This window comes from Schistocerca nitens, chromosome 3, assembly GCF_023898315.1.
Source record: "Schistocerca nitens isolate TAMUIC-IGC-003100 chromosome 3, iqSchNite1.1, whole genome shotgun sequence".
Taxonomy (NCBI): domain Eukaryota; kingdom Metazoa; phylum Arthropoda; class Insecta; order Orthoptera; family Acrididae; genus Schistocerca; species Schistocerca nitens.
Genome location: NC_064616.1, coordinates 328777805 through 328799346, shown reverse-complemented (window position 1 = coordinate 328799346; position 21542 = coordinate 328777805). Strand labels below are relative to the sequence as shown.

The window sequence follows — 21542 nt, the reverse complement described above, 5'->3', positions numbered from 1 at the left end:
ATAAAATACAAACATTCAGAAACGAGCAATGGGGACAGAAACTCGCTGGGCTGGATACCACACGTCCTGGCGTAAGGCAGCTGGCCAGACACTTCACCAGGGAGAACACCAGGGAGAAACATTACATTCCCACGTTACAAGGACCAGACGGCCCAGCCTACTCCGCGACGGAGAAGGCAGAGCTTATGGCCACAACACTTGCAGCGTCTTTCATGCCGAATCTGCCTCCTTCAGACCCAGCATTCCCACTTGAAACGGACCAGGAGGTTACACGACTTGTAGCCCAGCCCTCGCGCAACGAAATAAGACGTACTAGCACAAATGAAATCACATGGGCTATCAAGCACACCAACGCTAGAAAAGCCCCTGGGCCCGATGGCATTCAAAACCGTGTCCTCCAGGAGTTCACGGATAAAGCCGTAGAATACCTCACACACTTAACGAATGCCATCCTGACACACCAACACTTCCCTGACTTTTGGAAGGCGGCCAAGGTCCTGATGTTCAGGAAGCCAGGGAAAGACCACTCCCTCCCACAAAATTACCGACCCATCAGTCTGCTGTGCTCGCTCAGCAAGATTATTGAGAAGGTAATACTAAAACGTATCACTAGGCATTGCATCGCCAACGACACCCTAAGACCGGAGCAATTCGGCTTTAGGAATCACCACTCGACAACACAACAACTCCTCCGCGTAGTCGAACATATAACACACGGCTACAACATGAACAAAGCCACAGGGGCCGTGTTCCTAGACATCGAAAAGGCTTTCGATCGTCTCTGGCACAACGGACTCATACGCAAACTAAGCGAAGCTGGTTTCCCGGACGGACTCGTACGTCTCATACACTCATATCTCACGAACAGATGTTTCAACACTAACGTGCAAGATAAACAATCAACACAACACGGTATCCAAGCTGGAGTACCCCAAGGAAGCATCCTAGGGCCCATCTTGTTTAAGCTGTACATTAATGACTTCCCAGCGACACAAAACACGACGTTAGCCGTCTACGCGGATGACACAGCCATCCTCGCGCAAGACTGGAAACCGTCGAACATCAGTTCACGAATACAGACAGCACTCAGAACAGCTGAGCCTTGGCTGGAGCGATGGCGTATTAAAGTAAACGTCGACAAGTGCGAAGCAGTTCTGTTCACACGCAGACCGAAACTATTGCGCAAACACCAACACTTTAGACCAATAACACTACATACACGCCCAATACGTTTCCGAGAGAAAGTCAGGTACCTTGGTGTCTGGCTGGACCGGAAACTTACATGGGGGGACCACATAGAATACGTTGCCAACCGAGCGCACGCGAGGCTCAAACAGCTCTACCCAATGCTCAACAGGGAAAGCACACTGAATAGGAGGGTGTCGAGGTCCATATACATGACACTGATTAGACCTCTGATGACGTACGCAGCTCCCGTCTGGGGATATGCAGCTCCTACACGACTGCGCCGCCTGCAAATCATACAGAACAAGGTGCTACGAATCATTAGCAACGCTCCACGCTACACACGCACCGTGGATCTTCACCATGAATACCGCCTTGATACCCTCAAGGAAGTATTCAAAAAACACGCCACACGACTATACAGGAACTCGAGACACTCGAACAATCCTTTCATCCTCACTCTGGGAAACTACGATCACAACCACAGGTGGAAGCACAAGCGGCCAAAGACACTGCTAGCTAGGGCATAGCCACCTATGGTAAACTAACATACGCAAACAGCGACAAACGTCGGTAAGCCCCTGCATATCAGCAAAACTGACTGGCAACTACCAGCTGCTATTAGAGCCGACCAACAGGCCACAGCAGGGACACCGACGAGCTCGCCCACAGACGCACGAACAATCTGCCAACATTCCCTCACACTGTGCTTCCGGTATATGACCTATCGGACACAAGATCGATAACAAACCTAACTGTTGCAGGTTGCTGACGCTGAACGAGGACTCTGTACCAGCAGCCAGCGCCAGCCGCCGAGCAGCGCAAACGCATAACGTAAGGTATCGACATGCATGATACCCACTACCAACAAAGCCTATCCTTGCACAACCTATCGCAGGCAGCAAGACAACCGCTACTGCTCTTACCACCCGACCTAACTATCGCAGAGGTTTTTTTCCCTTGGCTCTTGCCTTGGCACTTTTTTTCCTCTGCCCTTAAAACCGCTACCCTTCGTCAGATTTCGACCAATCTATCTCCAGATGAGCGCGTATTAATGGTTAATCTTAACCAGACGTACGCAAACATCGCAGTACCCACATCCTGCGACACCTCACTTTAGTGAATACTAACCCTTATGCAGAGATGGCAGTAGACCTTTTGCGTTGGCCATCATGCCGGTGTGGGCGTGGAGGGGCTCCACCTCTATTAAAAAAAAAAAAAAAAAAAGGCCGCACAACGGGTTGGCATACTCTGGATCAGGTGGTCGAGCAGCTGCTGGGGCATAGCCTCCCACTCTTGCACCAGTGCCTGTCGGAGCTCCTGAAGTGTCGTAGGGGTTTGAAGACGTACAGCGATACGTCGAGCATCCCAGACGTGCTCGATGGGGCTTAGGTCTGGAGAACAGGTAGGCCACTCCATTCGCCTGATATGTTCTGTTTCAAGGTACTCCTCCACCATGGCAGCTCAGTGGGGCCGTGCGTTATCATCCGTCAGGAGGAAGGTGGGACCTACTGCACCCCTGAAAAGGCGGACATACTGGTGCAAAATGACATCCCGATACAACTGACCTGTTACAGTTCCTCTGTCAAAGACATGCAGGGGTGTACGTGCACCAATCATAATCCCACCCCACAACATCAAAGCACGACCTCCATACAGGTCCCTTTCAAGTACATTAAGGGGCTGGTATCTGGCTCCTGGTTCACGCCAGATGAAAACCCGGCGAGAATCACTCTTCAGACTATACCTGGACTCGTCCGTAAACATAACCTGGGACTACTGTTCGAATGTCCACGTACTGTGTTCTTGACACTAGGCTTTACGGGCTCTTCTATAACCAGGGGTCAGTGGAATGCACCTTGCAGGTCTCTGGGCGAATAAACCATGTCTGTTCAGTCGTCTGTAGACTGTGTGTCTGGAGACAACTGTTCCAGTGGCAGCGATAAGGTCCCGAGCAAGGCTACCTGCAGTACTCCGTGGCCGTCTGTGGGCACTGATGGTGAGATATCGGTCTTCTTGTGTTGTTGTACACTGTGGACGCCCCGTAATGTAGCGCCTGGACACGTTTCCTGTCTGCTGGAATCGTTGCCGTAACCTTGAGATCACACTTTGTGGCACACGGAGGGCCCGTGCTACGACCTGCTGTGTTTGACCAGCCTCCAGTCGCCCTAGTATTCTGCCTCTCATAACGTCATCAATATGTGTTCTTTGAGCCATTTTCAACACACGGTCACCATTAGTACGTCTGAAAACGTGTGCACACTTACTCGCTGCACCGTACTCTGACATGCACCAACACACCTCTGCGTTTGTGGACTGCTGCCAGCGCCACAGTGCGACGACCGCGGGTCAAATGCACCGCATGGTCATACCCCGAGGTGACCTAAACCCGCAAACCGCCCACGAGAGCGTTGTTTCATCATGTATCAACATTATCCTTAATTTATGAGCGTGAGTGTAGTTTGTATATTACGTGGAAAAAAAAGGAAAAATCGGAAGGACAAACTTGTGAGTAAAAGGGAAAACACTACAAGGAAATCTGCGTTTATATTGAAAATATAAGTTAGTTCCGTCTACAAGGCGGTTATTACTTATTTTAGAATACTTGTTTGTGGAAATAGTTCTCAAAAGTGATATGTTTTCGTTTTGATTTCTGTCACGATGTGTACGCGTTTCAGAGAAACAAGTGTAGCCAGCTCTTATTTACAGAAGCTGTTTAAACACTTTTCTACCATTTATACTGCCCAGGAACGAACTTTAAAAGAAAAGAAATATAAGTGTTTTAAACAATTGATATCCTTCAACGAGAATTTGAATTGCTAAATCAGACGTATTGTTTAAGGCGCTTCTGTACAGATTCCATAAATACAAGTTAATGTCTGTTTATCGGGCTTGCAGTGAACTTATCGCCACTAGCAACAAGTGTTTTACGTTTATGGCATCCATTTATGAATTTTATTAGACAATGCGATGTGTAAGCACCTATGCAGAGTAGTACAGTTGAGTCACTTTCAGATCTTTCTATTTTACTTGCATGTTTGCGAAAGTGCCAAGTGCCAAAACTCAACTCCTAGGTATGAGAGTCTTATTTACAGTGACTTGTGTCCCCACTTTGGTGAGCTTAGCTTTGTATTTTGTTCTGTGTTCTGATCATGATACATCGAAACGCGTAACGACGAATAAATTAATTTGCAACCAGGATATTTCGAAAACCCTGTGCCAGATCTGAATGGTCGCTTGCTGCAGTCGTGGAAGAATGTCTCAGTTGAGTGAGGAAAATCATTTGGTTCATTATGAATTTCATCCCATGTCATCTCTCGTAAATTATTCTTATAATCGTTTGGCCTGAAATCATTAATTCATCTAACTGATTTCCACTGAGGAGTATGTATAGTGTAAGGTATCAACTGATTTCCTAACTAACTGTGCATCATGATCATAGATAGCATTTGTTACTGGGTATACAGTTATTTTCTTGCTTTGACTTTAAATGAAACGCTTGCGCTTATGAAGTACTGCTGGCGTATCGGTGTACTCGTGTCTGTTCCTGCAAATGATGACGCACGAACGCAAGTGAAAGAATGATTTTAGATCGAAAACGTACTTAATTTTCGACGCAGTTTCAAAGCATTTTTCCTTAAAAATGTCCATCTACTTATGCCGTAACCTCCCTTTTGGAATCAAAACATCTTCCAGACACAAATTTCTTGTGAAGTGTGAAAAAAAGGAAGTCATAAGGTCCCTCACTGGGTGTGCAGGATGGATGTTCCACCAATAATTCGTACTTCACACGCCTCAGTTTTCTCAGCGCGTAAGTATTATTTTTCCAATCCTCTCCTTTTCTCGCACATTTTTCGTGTGGCTAGCCCAGAAGACGTGGTATTCGCCAGTTACAGTTTTCTACTTTGCAAGGTGATCGACAGTGACTTTGAGTCGAAGAAAACACTGACCGTTAGTTAGCCAATAGATGAAACTGATTTTCCTCTCTTTGGTGCAGAGCAACCGGATATCCCTACTGTTTTGATTGCTCTTTTTGTTTTGGCGTGAAGAGGTGGGCCCACATCTCATACAGATCCATCTTGAACAAAGTTTTCTGACAGTGAATTCTAGATGTAAAATCTACCGTACCCTTTCTTTTGATATGCCTATGGCGTCACCTATTTCGCTCAGTACCGTGATGTACTTGTCTCGATGTTTTCATCTGTGAGCACTGCTTTGGGACTTCCTGCACGTGAATCATATTCAAGAATAAAATGATCACGTTTAATTTAGCCGAACACTTTTTAACTGCTTCAGATGAAGGAGCAGCCTCATTATAAACCTTAACCAATTCAGAACCAACATATTTTCGTGATAATACGTCCAAAAAATGTGAGTATGTTACTAAATTAATGCATCACAATTAAACATACACAACACTGCTGGTTTAAAAAGCCTCATATATAGAACTATTTCTATCACAAGTTGACACTTAACAAGTACCAAAATAACAAAAGAAACTTCAGTGGTGTCGACTTCATTTCTGTGTCAGGAGAAGAACTTTTCACATTGCCCTCATATTTTGCTCATCAGTAAATCTGTGCCATCTTTCCCGCTTCTGCTATAACATTCTAACTCCCGCGATTACGTGAACGACTTTTGCGTTGTAATTCAAAGTAAGTAAGGTGTTTAAAAGAAAAGTAGAAAGATAACTCGTTACAGAGTCTTCGACGATTACTTGTAACTTCTTTACAGCACTGTTAATGACAGAAATCGGTATTTGGTATAGTCATTACTTGCTGCAATAGTAACTTCTGTGTTATCGTAACGTAAAATGTCACTAGATGCATTCTTAACCTAATAGGCTGCTTCGGTACGATTTCACATTCATCCTGTTGATTACTGGAAGACAGTGACGGGACATTGGTCAGCTGACATTGCACTTCACAACAGTTCAGGTTAAGGATCGTATGAACTACTGCAGTTATAAATGTGATGCAGTTGTGAGAAGGTAGCCGTTTTCCAACAAACCACAAAAGGTGTTCGATGTGGAAACATAAGTTCTTAGTGTAAAATAAAAACATTAAAAGACGAACACCATGCAACCGGCAGTTGTTACGCTAGTGCCAAGTTAACATTAATGCAATTTTTGCAATAGAACAATGGTAAGAGTGTGAAGCACAAATGTAACTATGTCATTTTTTCGTTATACGTTCTGATATGTTTCACACCCACGATAATCATCTCATTTTTGGATCCATGGAACGAAAACTGAATGTAGTCGAATATAACTATCAACAACTTTTCTGCCTTTTCCAGTAGCAAGAGATTAGTTTGCGAGGTCGTCATTTAAAGCCATATTCGAAGACATTTGACTATCCTGCTTTTCCACATATGCTTATTATTAATTGCACTGTAAAATATGTTGGCATAGTCCTTATTATTCGTCTTCTCAAGCTTTTATGGGTAAAGGCCATTACAGCTGTGTTGTCTCCATTCCATGTTAAACCGTAATTTGCCTTTGCTCGGTAGTATAACTTTGAGGATATTATGGACACGTAAGTCGCAGAAGTAGTATCCAATTAAATTACTAGCATCTGGCCGTTGAGCCACATGAAAAGATTGATGATGGTGTGTTCTCTCTAGGTATTTAAAGTCCATTATCCAGAGATTATCGTTCGCAACGGTACCATGCTTCATTAATGTCATTTCGTAACTCTTGTAGCACCTCGCCTGCTTTATAGATAGTGGCGTCATTGGGAAATCAATCTCTATTTGTCATGTAATGGGTAGTTTCAGATTTGCAATATAAACATTAAAAAAGGAAGGAGATTACAATTGCACCTTGTGTGAATGTGAAGACAGCTATTCGTAATACTGTAACTTTTTTCACAGATAAAACATTTTTCTATAAGAGAAGAGACTGCTCATATTTATGTGTGTGTATGGATCCCTCATATTAGACTGCTTTCCCACGAGCGAAGTACCTACTCTGCTATTGTACCCTCCATTAATAGAACAGAAGTTGTGATACGATTCATATTGATCCTCTACGCATCTCGTATTGATAAATGCGGAGGGGAGGTCTGATGCGAAATGGTTCCACAATCATTCCAACATAAGCACACGTCACAAAAATTAGTTAACCCTAGGAGACATCACACTAATCCACAACTACATTTACCTCTATACACCGTCAGCCACTTCACGGTGTGTGACCGATGATCCTCTGGTACCACCATCATGTCCTCTTCTCCTCGTTCCATCCGCGAGCAGTGCGCAGGAAAAACGACTGTCGATAAACTTCTGTACACTATCTGCTCGAAAGTATACAGCCACTCCTATGTCATTCGAAATTGACTACTAGATGTCTTGAGAGCTGGACCCGCCAATATAAAAGGAGTTTGGGATTATTGTCTTGTCAGTACAGAAGCAGTAATAGAGTAAGTTCAGTGTCTTCGAACGAGGATTAGTCATTGGATGTCACTTGGGTAACAAATTCCTGTGGAGCATTGCAGCCCTTCTATAAGTCCCTGGGTCGATTGTTGATGATGTGATGGTCAAGGAGCAGCCACAGCCAAAACAAGGTCAGGCAGACAGATGCCGTCGAGCTTCGTGGATGGTGGTTGTAAAAAGTCGCATGATATCACGGTAAGGAATAACTCGCGAGTTCCAAAGTGCTAAATGTGATCCAGCTAGCAGAGCGACTGTGCGTTGGAAGTTAAAAAGAATGGTGTACAATGGCCAGGTAGCTCCTCATAAGCTACACAGTGTCTGTACTCAATGGTAAGCGACTCTTGAGGTGGTGTAAAGAACGCCTCCACTGGACAGTGGATGGCTAGAAACGAGTCATTGGGGGCGTCTGCTTCTCCAACAATTTTTTTATGTGGTTAATCCATCTTAGATTATTCTGTATAATGGATACTCTTAGATATTTTATAGACGTTAGTATTTCTAGAGATTTTTCTCCAACGCAGTATCGAATAGTATCGGGTCTCTTCACCATCTTAAGAGGCTAACTTACATTTATTTACGTCCAAGGTTAACAGCCAGTCCCTGCACCAACCATCGATCCTCTGCAGGTGTTCCTGCATATCGTTACATTCTTCTGTCGTTGCAGCCTTCCTGCAGACAACAGCATCACATACGGAAAAATGGTTCAAATGGCTCTGAGCACTATGGGACTTAACATTTGTGTTCATCCGTCCCATAGAACTTAGAACTACTTAAACCTAACTAACCTAAGGACATCACACACACCCATTGCCGAGGCAGGATTCGAACCTGCGACCGTAGCGGTCACGCGGTTCCAGACTGAAGCGCCTAGAACCGCACGACATACGGAAAGCCTCATGGAACTTACGACATTATCCCCTAGATCATTTACATATATTGTAAACAACACTGGCTCTATAACATTTCCTTAGGATACTCCAGAAATTATGTTGATATCTGTCAAGTTCATCTCGTCAAGGATAAAGAATTGAGTAGCATCTCCTAGGAAGATCTGAATACAGTCACAAATCTAGTCAGACATTCGGTAAGTTCGTATCTTGTTCACTAAACAACAGTGCGGAACTGTATCTAATGCCTTTTGAAAGACAAGGAATAAAGCAGCAACCATTAAAAATGAAACCCTCAGCTGTTATGCGGAAATGAGGTGAAATGATACTTGATGGGCAGTATTAATGATATGGCTATGTGGATTGCTCTCGATCAGTCTCTAGTGCAGTCGGTAACAGCAGATAGCCAAAAGTTGGTAAGCATTTTTTTCAATACGCCTTCCTCATTTGGGTTATTCCGCTTCGTGTGCCGGCCAGCGCTGCTATGTGTATCTGTTACCGCTGTGAAGCATCGCTACTCAGTCGCTGCTGAATTTCTGATCATTCTTCGTGTATAGTTGTCTCTGCTAACACATAATGAGTTATCGCACTTCGCTAATTTCGGGCCGCTGTATCGAATGGACACACAAAGTTCTTATTTCACGCCTAAAAATGCCGCAGTACACGAAAACCACGCTTGACAGTGGGAATTATTTCGCGAAAATTGTCGTGCAGAAAATAAAGAAAGGAAAAAGTGTGACTGGCAGCAACAGATGTTATTGTATAAAAATCAAAACCATTGTTTTTACAGTCACATTCATCGACCATTTCTAATGGGTAAAACAATACAAAATATACGTTTTGTTTGTAACGTCGGTTCTCGTAGCCGTTGGGTGTCCTTGAACTACAAGATAAGTAGTATTTGTTTTCGTTGACTCCCTATACACATCCGAAAAAATGCACTTAACGACTCTTGCAAGACACAGTGGTATATTTCAGGAACGCTTTGCTGACTTCATTGAGCAATACCAGCACTTCCTCTTGACGAGTCGTAATCATTTAGTTGGGGACCAACTGATTAGCGTGAAAATCTGTTTTCACCCGGGTGAAAAGAAACTACGTCGAATCTAAGTGACTTTCAACTTGTATCAAAGCGTTACTCGGTACCGCTACATCGGGTTTACGTCCTGCTTTGTTGATAGCACAGCCGTTCTGGCGAAACAAGTACAAAGATTTAACATTCTCCCAAAACACAGAAGTGTCGAAAACGGTGCTGTACGCATAGCGATTGCCAAGGATAGAGAAGCTTTGTGGCAGGAGAGTCCGTTCCAACGATGCACGTTAAACCGCGGACGAACGTTTCAGACCAAATGAGGGCGAGCGTGCGGGACACCTGAATCCGCAAGAAAGTGGCGGATTCCATAATATATTTTTCGAATCCGAGGATGAACTACAGAGGGCAGTGTATAATCTGCATACAGCAGCAACAATGTACAACATGGAGATCTCCCTCAATAAAACCAAAGTTATGATCTTCATCGGAAAAGATCAAAACAAACCAAAATTTCAATAGACAACACTACCCTCTATTAAGTATCAACATTCTTATACCTAGGGTAAAACCTAAGCTATATTCAAGAAAACTTAATGCAACATAAAATCACAAACCTTACAATCAAAGAACTAATAAACAGTATCATCAGACTACCTTTTGGCACACCATACAATATCCTGGTCAAAACTACTCTCATGCGTGGCGACGAAGCTTGGACACTCTGTACAGGCGACGAGCGGGGACGAGTTCATGAGAAGAACAGTTGCCTACACACTATGGGACAGGAAAAGATCTGATACCTTTAAGAGTTACAAAGTGAAACCAATTCTCAACACAGTACAGAGCTATAGAAGCACTTGGAAAGACTATGCCGGCCGCTGGTGGCCGAGCGGTTCTAGGCGCTTCAGTCTGGAACCGCGCGACACTACGGTCGCAGGTTCGAATCGTGCCTCGGGCATGGATGTGTGTGATGTCCTTAGGTTAGTTAGGTTTAAGTAGTTCTAAGTTCTAGGGGACTGATGACCTGATATGTTAAGTTCCATAGTGCTCAGAGCCATTTGAACCATTTGAACCAAAGACTATGTGGTACGGTTAAAGAGTGGTCAGATCCCCCGAAAAATCCTCAAATACCAACCCAACCCTAACACTGGATAAGAAGAAGAAGATGTCAATACTCTGAAGCAACACGTAGTGCATTAGATGGAAATAAGGCAAGGTAGCATTTAAACAAACTATCAGAGACATTTATTTATTTGTCAATCTATATTAAAACTGGTACTCTCTTAAACCAATTACGAGCTGTTAGATCACGGCAGTCATAGCGATACTTACAACTGGAGTGACAGTTTATCATCATACAAATACACCCTTCGTCATCTGACTCGCACGAGAGAACATTATAATTGAACTTTTTCCACTCGTCTTAGAAATCTGAGTTACGAGAGAGTCCGGTCATCTTACAAGTTTCTCGACAGTAACTGTTGTAAGTCAAACATTTAACCATAAACTGTTTTTCTTACAGTCTCTAAACTGTTTCTGTCAACCAACAAACAATTAGTTGAGCACAAGGAAATCATGAAGGTGCTACGCTTTTCGTTAAGAACATTTACCTCTACCTATTTGCGTTTGTTGTTCATGTATGACATTCAGCTGTTTTACCGAAGGAAACAGAAACTACGACGGTACCGGGCACTACACATTGAAGTTTGAATAGTTTGGCTCCAGCCCCCACGTGCTATGGCACTAAAATTTACATATGTGTTACACTCAGCTCAATTGGGCGGCCCAAAGATGTTGCTGGTCTCAATGTTTGGCTACGTTTTTCGTCATAAAGTGCCAGCTCACACTTGTCGTAAACTCAATTTTTAAGCTGAAATAAAATGTAAAAGAACAATGCAGGCAGGTATTGCGGTGAAATTTAAAATATTGAGTTACACTGATTTATAATTTAAGTAAGTAGTTTATTTTTCTTCAATATACCCACTAAAGACTTAAAATACAGTCTGAGGGGCTTTTACGTAAGGGCGGCCGTTAATAACTGGCGCGGTCGTTAATAACTGACGCTACAACAGTTCACTATAAAATTCGTATGTCGCGATCACGACACTCGACAGTCTGTTCACAGTTCGCAAAATACACTGTTGTCTGCTGTCCTAATCCACTATATTGCGCTCAACTTGATCGTTTTCGAACGTCACTACATACATACATGTCCCCGAACGTGGCTACCAACTAAATACTACTCCCAGAGGGGCGGCACGTCCGCCTCTTAGCCTCGCTCAAACTCAACTCCCCTGTCATCAAAGATGGCCGCCCCATGCACCCTCGACACGTCTGTCTAACTCAAAACAATGTTTGACAGAAAGAATTACAAATATTCTAGAACTAAACACAAAAACACTTATGATACATTGAAAAATATGGAAAATTTTCGGGCAGTAACAGTTTAAAGTCCAATTTTCTGTATCTGCCACCGTTTTTCCACAAATAATGTCTTGTGGCGTGATTTTGCTTTTCCCGTATTTTTGATACTTAACATAAATAAACAAATAAAAATACATAATTAATTGCCGGCCGGAGTGGCCGAGCGGTTCTAGGCGCTACAGTCTGGAACCGGGCGACCGCTACGGTCGCAGGTTCGAATCCTGCCTCGCGCATGGATGCGTGTGATGTCCTTAGGTTAGCTAGGTTTAAGTAGTTCTAAGTTCTAGGGGACTGATGACCTCAGAAGTTAAGTCCCATAGTGCTCAGAACCATTTGAACCATTTTGAAACATACTTAATTACTCAACTACCTCTTTAAACTTTAGAATGCTGCAGCTAGTTTCGTCTCTTTAAATTTATTTATTACCAAAAACACAGTTTCTCTCAGCCAAATCCCATATTCCGATCACACATTCAAAAATGGTGCTTATTCAGCTAAATCGGGTATGACTGCTCGATGCAGTTTTACTAGCCGCATCCGTAGACACTTTGTTCATATTAATAGACCAAAGCATTGCCGAAATATTAAGTTTTGAACTTTCATAAGTTTACTATTTCAAAGACAACAATAACTTTTAAACTATTACATATTTTTGTGGCGCGTCTAGATAATTTAGCTTTACATATTTTTCTGTCCATGAATGCCAACTGCCGGCCGGGGTGTCCGAGCGGATCTAGGCTCTACAGTCTGGAACCGCGCGACCGCTGCGGTCGCAGGTTCGAATTCTGCCTCGGGCATGGATGTGTTTGATGTCCTTAGGTTAGTAAGGTTTAAGTAGTTCTAACTTCTAGGGGACTGATGACCATAGAAGTTAAGTCCCATAGTGCTCAGAGCCATTTGAACCATTTGAATGCCAACTCGCACCTCCGTGTCACTCTTATTTTTGTTTTTATCAATTTTTTCCTGGCATATTAATTTCTCCAAGCGCCAAACACGCCCATACGCGCCTCTGCCGAGAGTCCGCTCGGGTTTTTCCAAGGCCTCGTAGACGCTAGCCGCTCGCCACGGCCCCGTAGCAACCGCCAGCCACGTGCTCTGCTGCGAGAAACTGCTGCTCTAAACTCCCGCTACAGCTTGTACGCTCACAAAATTCATCAGCTATTTCTATAAGTTTATTATTAACTTTGTGGTAATATCCCACGTTGGCCTCCGCCTGAGATTCAGCATGGCAACTGGAATCTGACTTCGCAGCATCCACTGGACGTGTTGTACCGAGGCAAGCTGTACAAAAGACTTCGGCAGAGTGGGCTTTACCGTCAGAGACTTGCTGTATGTGTATCTCAGACGAGTCTTCACAGAAGGAAACGTCTAGCGTGGAGTCGTCAACATGTCATCTGGATGGTCGAGCAATGGGTCCCAATTTGATCTGGAGAGTGATTCTAGATGAATTCGCACTTGGAGGGAACGTGAAACAAGATTTTGGGACACAAACATTGTGGAAAGAGACCGATATTGAGGAGGATCCTTAATGGTGTGATAAGGGATTATGTTGACCACTCGAACACCTATTCATGAAATTGTACGGTGAATCGGTAATGTTTAACTATTGTCAGGCATGGTGACGAGGTCATGGGACCTCATGTACGGTTGTGGCGAGGTTCTGTGGGCCTAGACTTCGTGTTGATGGACGATAATGCTCAACATTATGGAGCAAGAGTGGTTGATGTTTGCAGGCCGCTGTGACCGAGCGATTCTAGGCGCTTTAGTCTGGAACCGCGCTGCTGCTATGGTCCCAGGTTCGAATCCTGCCTCGGGCATGGATGTGTGTGATATCCTTAGGTTAGTTAGGTTTCAGTAGTTCTAAGTCTAGGGGACTGATGACCTCAGATATTAAGTCCCATAGTGCTTAGAGCCATTTGAAACGGAAAATATCGCATGGATGGCATGACCTGCTCACTCTGCCGATTAGAATCCCATAGAGCATGTCTGGGATGCACTAGGGAGACGGTTTGCATCACGTCAGCATCCACCAACCACTCTCCAAGACTTAAGAGCAGCTGTGCAGGAAGAATGGGCATTACTGCCTCGACATGAGGTTTATGACATCATTCGCGGCATGCCCTGTCGTTGTCAGGCCTGTATTGCTGCCAGAGATGGCCACGCCCGATACTGAGCACAACAACGAGTTATTGGAATGTGTGTGCAAATCCGTTAAGCTGGACAAAACGAAGAACATATTTGTCTATCGTTATGCATGTTGTAGTTGTTTACGTTCTGTACTCTATACATTGTTTCTACTTTACTGTCACCTGTTTATACTGTTTTGTGACAAAATAAACGCAATCTTGCAGCATTTCCGGTTGTTGCTTTAATTTTGAACATCAGTGTAGATTATTTCAAAAACGAATGTTTCGGTACTGATAGCTGAAGTAAAAAAAAAAAAATTGTTCAAATGGCTCTGAGCACTATGGGACTTAACATCTTAGGTCATCAGTCCCCTAGAACTTAGAACTACTTAAACCTAACTAACCTAAGGACATCACACACATCCATGCCCGGGGCAGGATTCGAACCTGCGACCGTAGCAGTCACGCGGTTCCGGACTGAGCGCCTAGAACCGCACGGCCACCACGGCCGGCTAGCTGAAGTAAATTAATTAAAGACGATCGCCATAATAATGTTACTCAAAATTTCTCTGAACCAATAACAGGTCCCATTAATCGAAACAGGCGATCGGTTCGACCCTATTTACGGGGTTGGACAGCAATATTGTGACCGTGGATATATTCCAGACCTGCAAGACGGGTGGGGATAGCAAAAGGCGATATGGTACTTGGATTGGACATGCAAAAGATTGTATGATGAACACTGGAATCCTAATAAAAACTACGTATATTCTAAATAAATTTCGATCCACAAACTGTGTGGATAGAAACGCACAGAATTTCGTTGAGCATTGGCGGGTTTTACTACGCGTGGAGAATTCACTTGTATACTCCAGTATCGTTTACTTCGGTGATAGCGACCTCACTGGTGCGTGGAGCTAGCATCGGAAGAAGAGTTTCATGTTTTTCGGAGAATGCCGTACAATAGGTCCGCATCTTAACACTGCCTGTCTAGAATTCAGCTCTTATTCGACCACGAAAACCGTTGGCCTTCCTTCAGCGGTTAGCTTCAGAGAAGCTCGTGGAAAGGCTCCTCCCATATAATGAAACCAGTTTGTCTTGTAGGCGTGCTCTTCCCCTAGGAACGACAGAAAATTGGTTCCTGTAAATTATTCTGGCGTGGTCGATTTTGCACGAGTCCTGTGACAGACATTATCTTTGAGCTGATGGCTGCCCTCCCACTTCCTGTTACAAGAATCGGCCATTTGAAAAAACGTCGCGACACAAAACGAAATGTTCACCGTACTGTTCCTTTGTTATCTCTCTGGCTCACGTCACTGACCGTTTTAAAACTGTATCTATAAACCCACAATACTGCCTCATTAGCGTACGTCCTGCTGAGTGGTAACAACAGTTTGTACTATTTTCTTTTTGATGTGTCGGTTGTACATCGCTTTAGCCTTACCATAAAATGCTGTGCTAAAAGCTGCCACTCTTTTTTGAAGGGAATCTGTAGTACAGGAAACAAGACAGAGTCATCTGCAAAACGAAAGTGGTTCAAAGCTGATCCATTAATACGTGTTTATTGATACAGCACAGATCTTTCCCGTCTTCAAGAAGGGTCGTTGAATAGACGCTCGAAACAGTTGGTCTATATTTCTGACGTCGGTCTGTTGTAGAGTTTTAGAACATGGATTGTGAAAGCAACGATCGAGTGAAACCCAGTTCACTTCGTTCGTCCACGAGACCCAGAAAGCAGTTTCTACCGGTGCCTAGGCTGATGTGTTCCTTGATTCCCAGAACGCGTTCTGTACGGCCGTGTGACTGACTGGAGGTCTCAACTTAAACAAATGTAACGTATTGCGCATAAGTGAGCAGAAAGACCTATTATTGTATGATTACACGATTGCAGAACTTTAAATGGGAGCAGTCAAATCCATTATATGTCAAAGAGTATGACTACGGAGCGATTTAAAATGTAACGACCAAATAAAGCTAATCGCAGGTAAGGCAGATGTCTGACTAGGATTAAGTGGAAGACTCCTCACGAAGTGTAGTCCTACCACAAAGAAGATAGCGTACGAAGCTCTCGTTCGATCAATACCTGAATGTTGCTCGTCAGTCTGTGATACGTACTAGATAGAACTGATAGAGAAAGTCTGTGATAAATACTAGATAGAACTGATAGAGAAAGTAGAGAAGATCCAAAGAAGAGCAGCATGTTTCGCTCCATGCTCATTTAGTAAACACGAAAACGCGATTTAGTAGTTCGTCCAACTCCTGTGATAGACACTAGAAGCGAGGTGTGGAGCACCACAGTATGATTTACTGTTAAAATACAGAGATCGTACGTTCTTAGAAGAGCCAAACAATAATTTGCTTCCTTTTATTTATATTTCGAGAAAAATTCGTGAGGGTAAAATTAGAGAGATTCGAGCTCACACGGGGACTTAGTAACAATCGTTATTCCCAGGGGGCCATTCGGGCCTGGAACAGGAAAGAGTAGAACACTCCGTCACACGCCATGAAATGGCTTCCGGAGTGCAGATCTAGAAGTATATATTCTTCATTTTCCGGTTTTAAGGACTGGGGACCATCTCTAAGGCTACTGAGAATAGTTCCGGAGGCACGAATCGTCTTACTTGACTCCTCTTTGAGTTCTGAATTTCTCGTGAAGTCTAACGGTAACTGTAGGATAATCATATATGTTCTTCAGTATACTAATATAGTTTAAAATGGTCGACTGCTGTATACCCGTTTTTATAGTGACCTGATTCCTTTGTCCAATTAAAATTTAATGTTAATTATGTGTCGTTGTTGGTAACTTTAGAGGATACCTTGTTCATATTAACAGGAAGCCAACAGGTCTATAGTTCTTCAGGTTTATGAAATGGGATAATTACATAATTCACTATATGTCACCACTGTGGCGGATGGATAAGTATAACAATTCCTATATGTAAAAACTCTCCGTTTGGACAGGCGTCTGAAGGTCCAACGGTACCGACCGACCGCCGTGTCATCATCAACCGGTAGCCATCACGGGCTCTGGATATGGAGGGGCATGTGGTCAGCACACCGCTCTTTCGGCCGTTGTCAGCTTTCGTGACAGGAGCTGCCACTTCTCAATCACGTAACTCCTCAATTGGGCCTCACAAGGGCTGAGTGCATCCCGCTTGCCAACAGCGCTTGGAAGGCCCGGACGGTCACACATCCAAGTGCTAGCCTAGCCTGACTGTGATTAACTTCGGTGATCCGACGGGAATCAGTGTTACCACTGGGGCAAGGCCGTCGGCTCTTCTATGTAAGCAATTTGTTAAATAAGCCAAGTGTATCGAGTAGTTGCATAAAAATTGTACAATAGGTCACTTTGTTACGGAAGTAGTCTGTCAGATCAAAGGTGTTCCGATACGCAGCCGGAATTCACAGCTAGATATCACGAGAAGAGGACCTGCACGTGTAAAAGGAGGCAGGCTTATGATATTGTCATTAGAGAAGCAGTAACAGTTGAAAGGGTCACTCAGGGGAGCTCAGTGACTTCGAACGTCACCTGAGTAATAAATCCATTAGGGACATTTCACCCCTTCCAAAGATATCCAAGTCGACTCTTGAACTGACTGTGAAGTGGATCGCGAGAGAACAATCACAGCTAACTCAAGCCCAGACATACCTCATGTATCATCTGATAGGAGCTGTCGAGCATTGCGAAGGGTGGTTATAAAAAATGATATGAAGTAAACGGGAGAAATTACTCACGAGTTCCGATGTACTACCAGCAGCCCAGCAAGCATATTGACTGTGCGTATGGAGTCAAAAATGGTCGAGCAGCTCCTCTTAAGCCACAGTTCCTGTTGTCAGTGGTAGGTGACGGTTGAGGTGGTGTAAAGGCGACGCCACTCGACAGTGAGTGACGGGAATCGAATGATTTGGAGTGATGCATCACGCTGTACTCTGTGGTAATCCGACGGAAATGTTTGGGTTTGGCGACTGGCTAGAGAACGTGTGGTGTTACGATATGAGGGTGTTTTTCTTGGTTAGGATGTAGTCCCATACCTGTACTTAAGAAAACGCTAAAGAAATGGCTCTGAGCACTATGGGACTTAACGTGTGAGGTCATCAGTCCCCTAGAACTTAGAACTACTTAAACCTAACTAACCTAAGGACATCACACACATCCATACCCGAGGCAGGATTCGAACCTGCGACCGTAGCGGTCGCGCGGTTCCAGACTGTAGCGCCTAGAACCGCTCGGCCACCCAGGCCGGAAGAAAACGCTAAATGTGGGAGGATATGAACACATTTTACAGCATTTTGTGCTGCGTACACTAGAGGAACAGTTCGGAGGCGGTGACTGAATTAGCATGACAATGCACGTTGTCACAAAACAGCATCTGTGAGACAGTGGTCCGTTGACAATAACAATCCTAAAATGGACTGGTCTGCCCAGTGTCCCGACGTGAACTCAATGGGACACCTTTGGGATGAGATAGATCGTTGATTTCTCTGAAAAACCCAGCGTCCAACATCACTACCTTCTCTGAGGAAGAATGGGCTACCGTTCTTCCACAGACATTGAAAGTGTTCCCAGCAGAGCTCAAGCTGTCATAAAGGCGGAGCATAGATACATCTCACATAAATGTCCGCTAATAGGTGTCCGGATGCTTTTGATCAGAGTAAAAGTCCAAAGTGAGCATGAAACTTTTTTATGCTTTCAACAAAGTGGCTACCGAGATTACTTTTGCAGACTTTCGAGGCAACTTTAGCTGGTAAGGTCTGACATATTTTCCTCTATCATTTTCACGTAACCGAGTGTATGCTTCAGTATACTTGTAGTTGGAATAAATTGAATAGCAATAATATCTACTTCTGTATCTGCATACATACTGGGTAAAATACGTAATGCGGTGCAGTGGAGGGTACTTTGTGTAACTCTGTCACTCCCATTTCTCTTCTAGTTACGAATGGTCTGCGAGAACGATTGTGTGAGCTCGTATCTCTCTAATTTTACCCTTATGATCTTTTCGCGAGATACACTTAAGAGAAAGGACTGTATTGGGGTCTCTTCTGTAAGCGTACGCTCTAGGAATTATGAAAGTGAACTACACCGTGATACTCAACTTCTCTTTTGCGGCGTCTGCCACTGGAGTTGGCTGAGCATCTTCGTCACACTTCTTGCGTTTACTAAACGAACCTGTATCGAAACGCTCCGTTCTTCTTTGTATCTTCTCTATTTCCTCTATCAATCCCTTCTGGTACGGTTCTCAGACTGACGAACAATATTCAAGTATGGCCCGAACGAGAGTTTTGTAAGGTAACTTCTGTGTGACTGGACTATACTTCCTCAGGATAGTTCCAATGAATCTCAGTCTGGAATCTGCGTTACCCGAGATTACTTTTATGTGGTCGTTCCACTTTAAATTGTTCTATAACCTTATTCCTAGATATTTAATGATACAGGGCCTCCAGTGATTGTCCTGCACTTGTGTCATCATACAATAATGGGTCCTTCTTCTTATTAATGCACAGTGCGTTATATTTGTTTATGTTAAGGGGGGTAGGACATCAAACGGGTCGAGTTGGAGCAGGAGAGGCACTACAGGGCATTTTAATTTCCACTGTCTATACTTTTACAATTAAATTCATATAACTTTGTCAGCATGACCAGGAAGCACTCAGGATTCGCACTCACAGCAGTGAAAGTTCAAAAATATAACAAAATAATTTTTTTACATATGAAATTTCATCATTTTTTCTCTTACTACTGGCTGCATTTGTTGCTATAGGTACACTTTTCTTCATAAGTAAGAGAGATTCTTCGATGAATTTTGCACAGTATACAAACCATACTTACAGCTGAAAGAAATTCTAGATGAAAAATATGAATGAGCTGTTACATTTTAAAATTCATGTTTAAAAAAAACTCAAATTTCATACTTAATAATCTCAATTTTCAGCACAGTTTTTAATAGATTTGGAAAATTCTAGAGTTTCATACACCTTGCATTAAGGAGTTTGTGTTTAATAAGGAGTGCAAAATTAATCGAAGAATATCTCTTACTTATGAAGGAAAGTGTACCTATAGCAATAAATGGAGCCAATAGTAAGTGGAAAAATGATGAAATTTCACATGTAAAAAAATTATTTTCTTATGTTTTTGAACTTCCACTGCTAAGAGTGTGAATCCTGAATCCCTCCTGGTCATGCTCACAAAGTTTTATGAATTTATTTGTAAAATTATAGACAGTGGAAATTAAAATGTCCTGTAGTGCCTCTCCTTCTCCAAGTCGGCCAGTCTGACGTCCTACCCCTCTTTATTGTTAACTACGAGTACCTGCACCAAATGTCGATCCTCTGCAAGCCTTCTTGATATTTGGTACTACTTCCTAGCGTTGTTACTTGTCTATATACAACAGCATCATCCGCTGAAAGCCTCATGAAACTTCTGAAGTTCTCCACTAGGTCATACTAGGTCATTTATATACACACATCAAAAAAAGTTTTGCATCACCCCGGTTCCCAGAACTCCTGAAGACAGACGTTGACTGTGGATATTGTATCACAGGTACAGTCCCTTTCATTGTTCAGAGATATCACTAAACCCGTGCCGGCCGGTGTGGCCGTGCGGTTCTAGGCGCTTCAGTCTGGAACCGCGTGACCGCTACGGTCGCAGGTTCGAATCCTGCCTCGGGCATGGATGTGTGTGCTGTCCTTAGGTTAGTTAGGTTTAAGTAGTTCTAAGTTCTAGGGGACTGATGACCTCAGAAGTTAAGTCCCATAGTGCTCAGAGCCATTTGAACATTTTTTGAACTAAACCCGTCCAAAGAAGTAAACAACCAAGCATGAGCAGCGCCTACTAGACGGAGCGGTCCCGACAGACGATCAGTCCACCAGGGAAGAGGTGTTCGGCTCTTGTTGTCTGTAGTTCAACCATGCCTAGACGGTCAATACCGCGGTTCTATCGCGTCCTCGTTGTTACTTTGTACCAGGAAGGGCTCTCAACAAGGGAAGTGTCCAGGCGTCTCGGAGTGAACCAAAGCGGCGACGTTGTTCGGACATGGAGGAGATACAGAGAGACAGAAACTGTCGATGACATGCGTCGCTCAGGCCGCGCAAGGGCTACTACTGCAGTGGATGACCGCTACCTACGGATTATGGCTCTGAGGAACCCTGACAGCAACGCCACCATGCTGACTAATGATTTTCGTGCAGCCACAAGACGTCGTGCTACGACTCAAAACTGTGCGCAATAGGCTGCATGATGCGCAACCTGACTTCCGACGTCATGGCGAGGTCCATCTTTGCAGTCACAACACCATGCAGCTCAGGCCGCGCAAGGGCTACTACTGCAGTGGATGACCGCTACCTACGGATTATGGCTCTGAGGAACCCTGACAGCAACGCCACCATGCTGACTAATGATTTTCGTGCAGCCACAAGACGTCGTGCTACGACTCAAAACTGTGCGCAATAGGC

General features: G+C 43.8%; 1 protein-coding gene across 3 annotated transcripts in view; it reads left to right on the top strand.

Annotated features, from left to right (window-relative positions):
- Window positions 1-21542, top strand: part of LOC126248289 (uncharacterized) — a 343564-nt gene that overhangs the window by 89237 nt on the left and 232785 nt on the right. The window contains exon 2 of one of the 3 annotated variants that reach the window (XM_049949142.1): window positions 1950-2024. The exons of 1 other annotated variant lie outside the window; for it this stretch is intronic. The gene's annotated coding sequence lies outside the window, so the exon portion shown is untranslated. The remainder of the gene's footprint in view (window positions 1-1949; window positions 2025-21542) is intronic. One more of the 3 variants, XM_049949143.1, reaches the window with a different exon arrangement.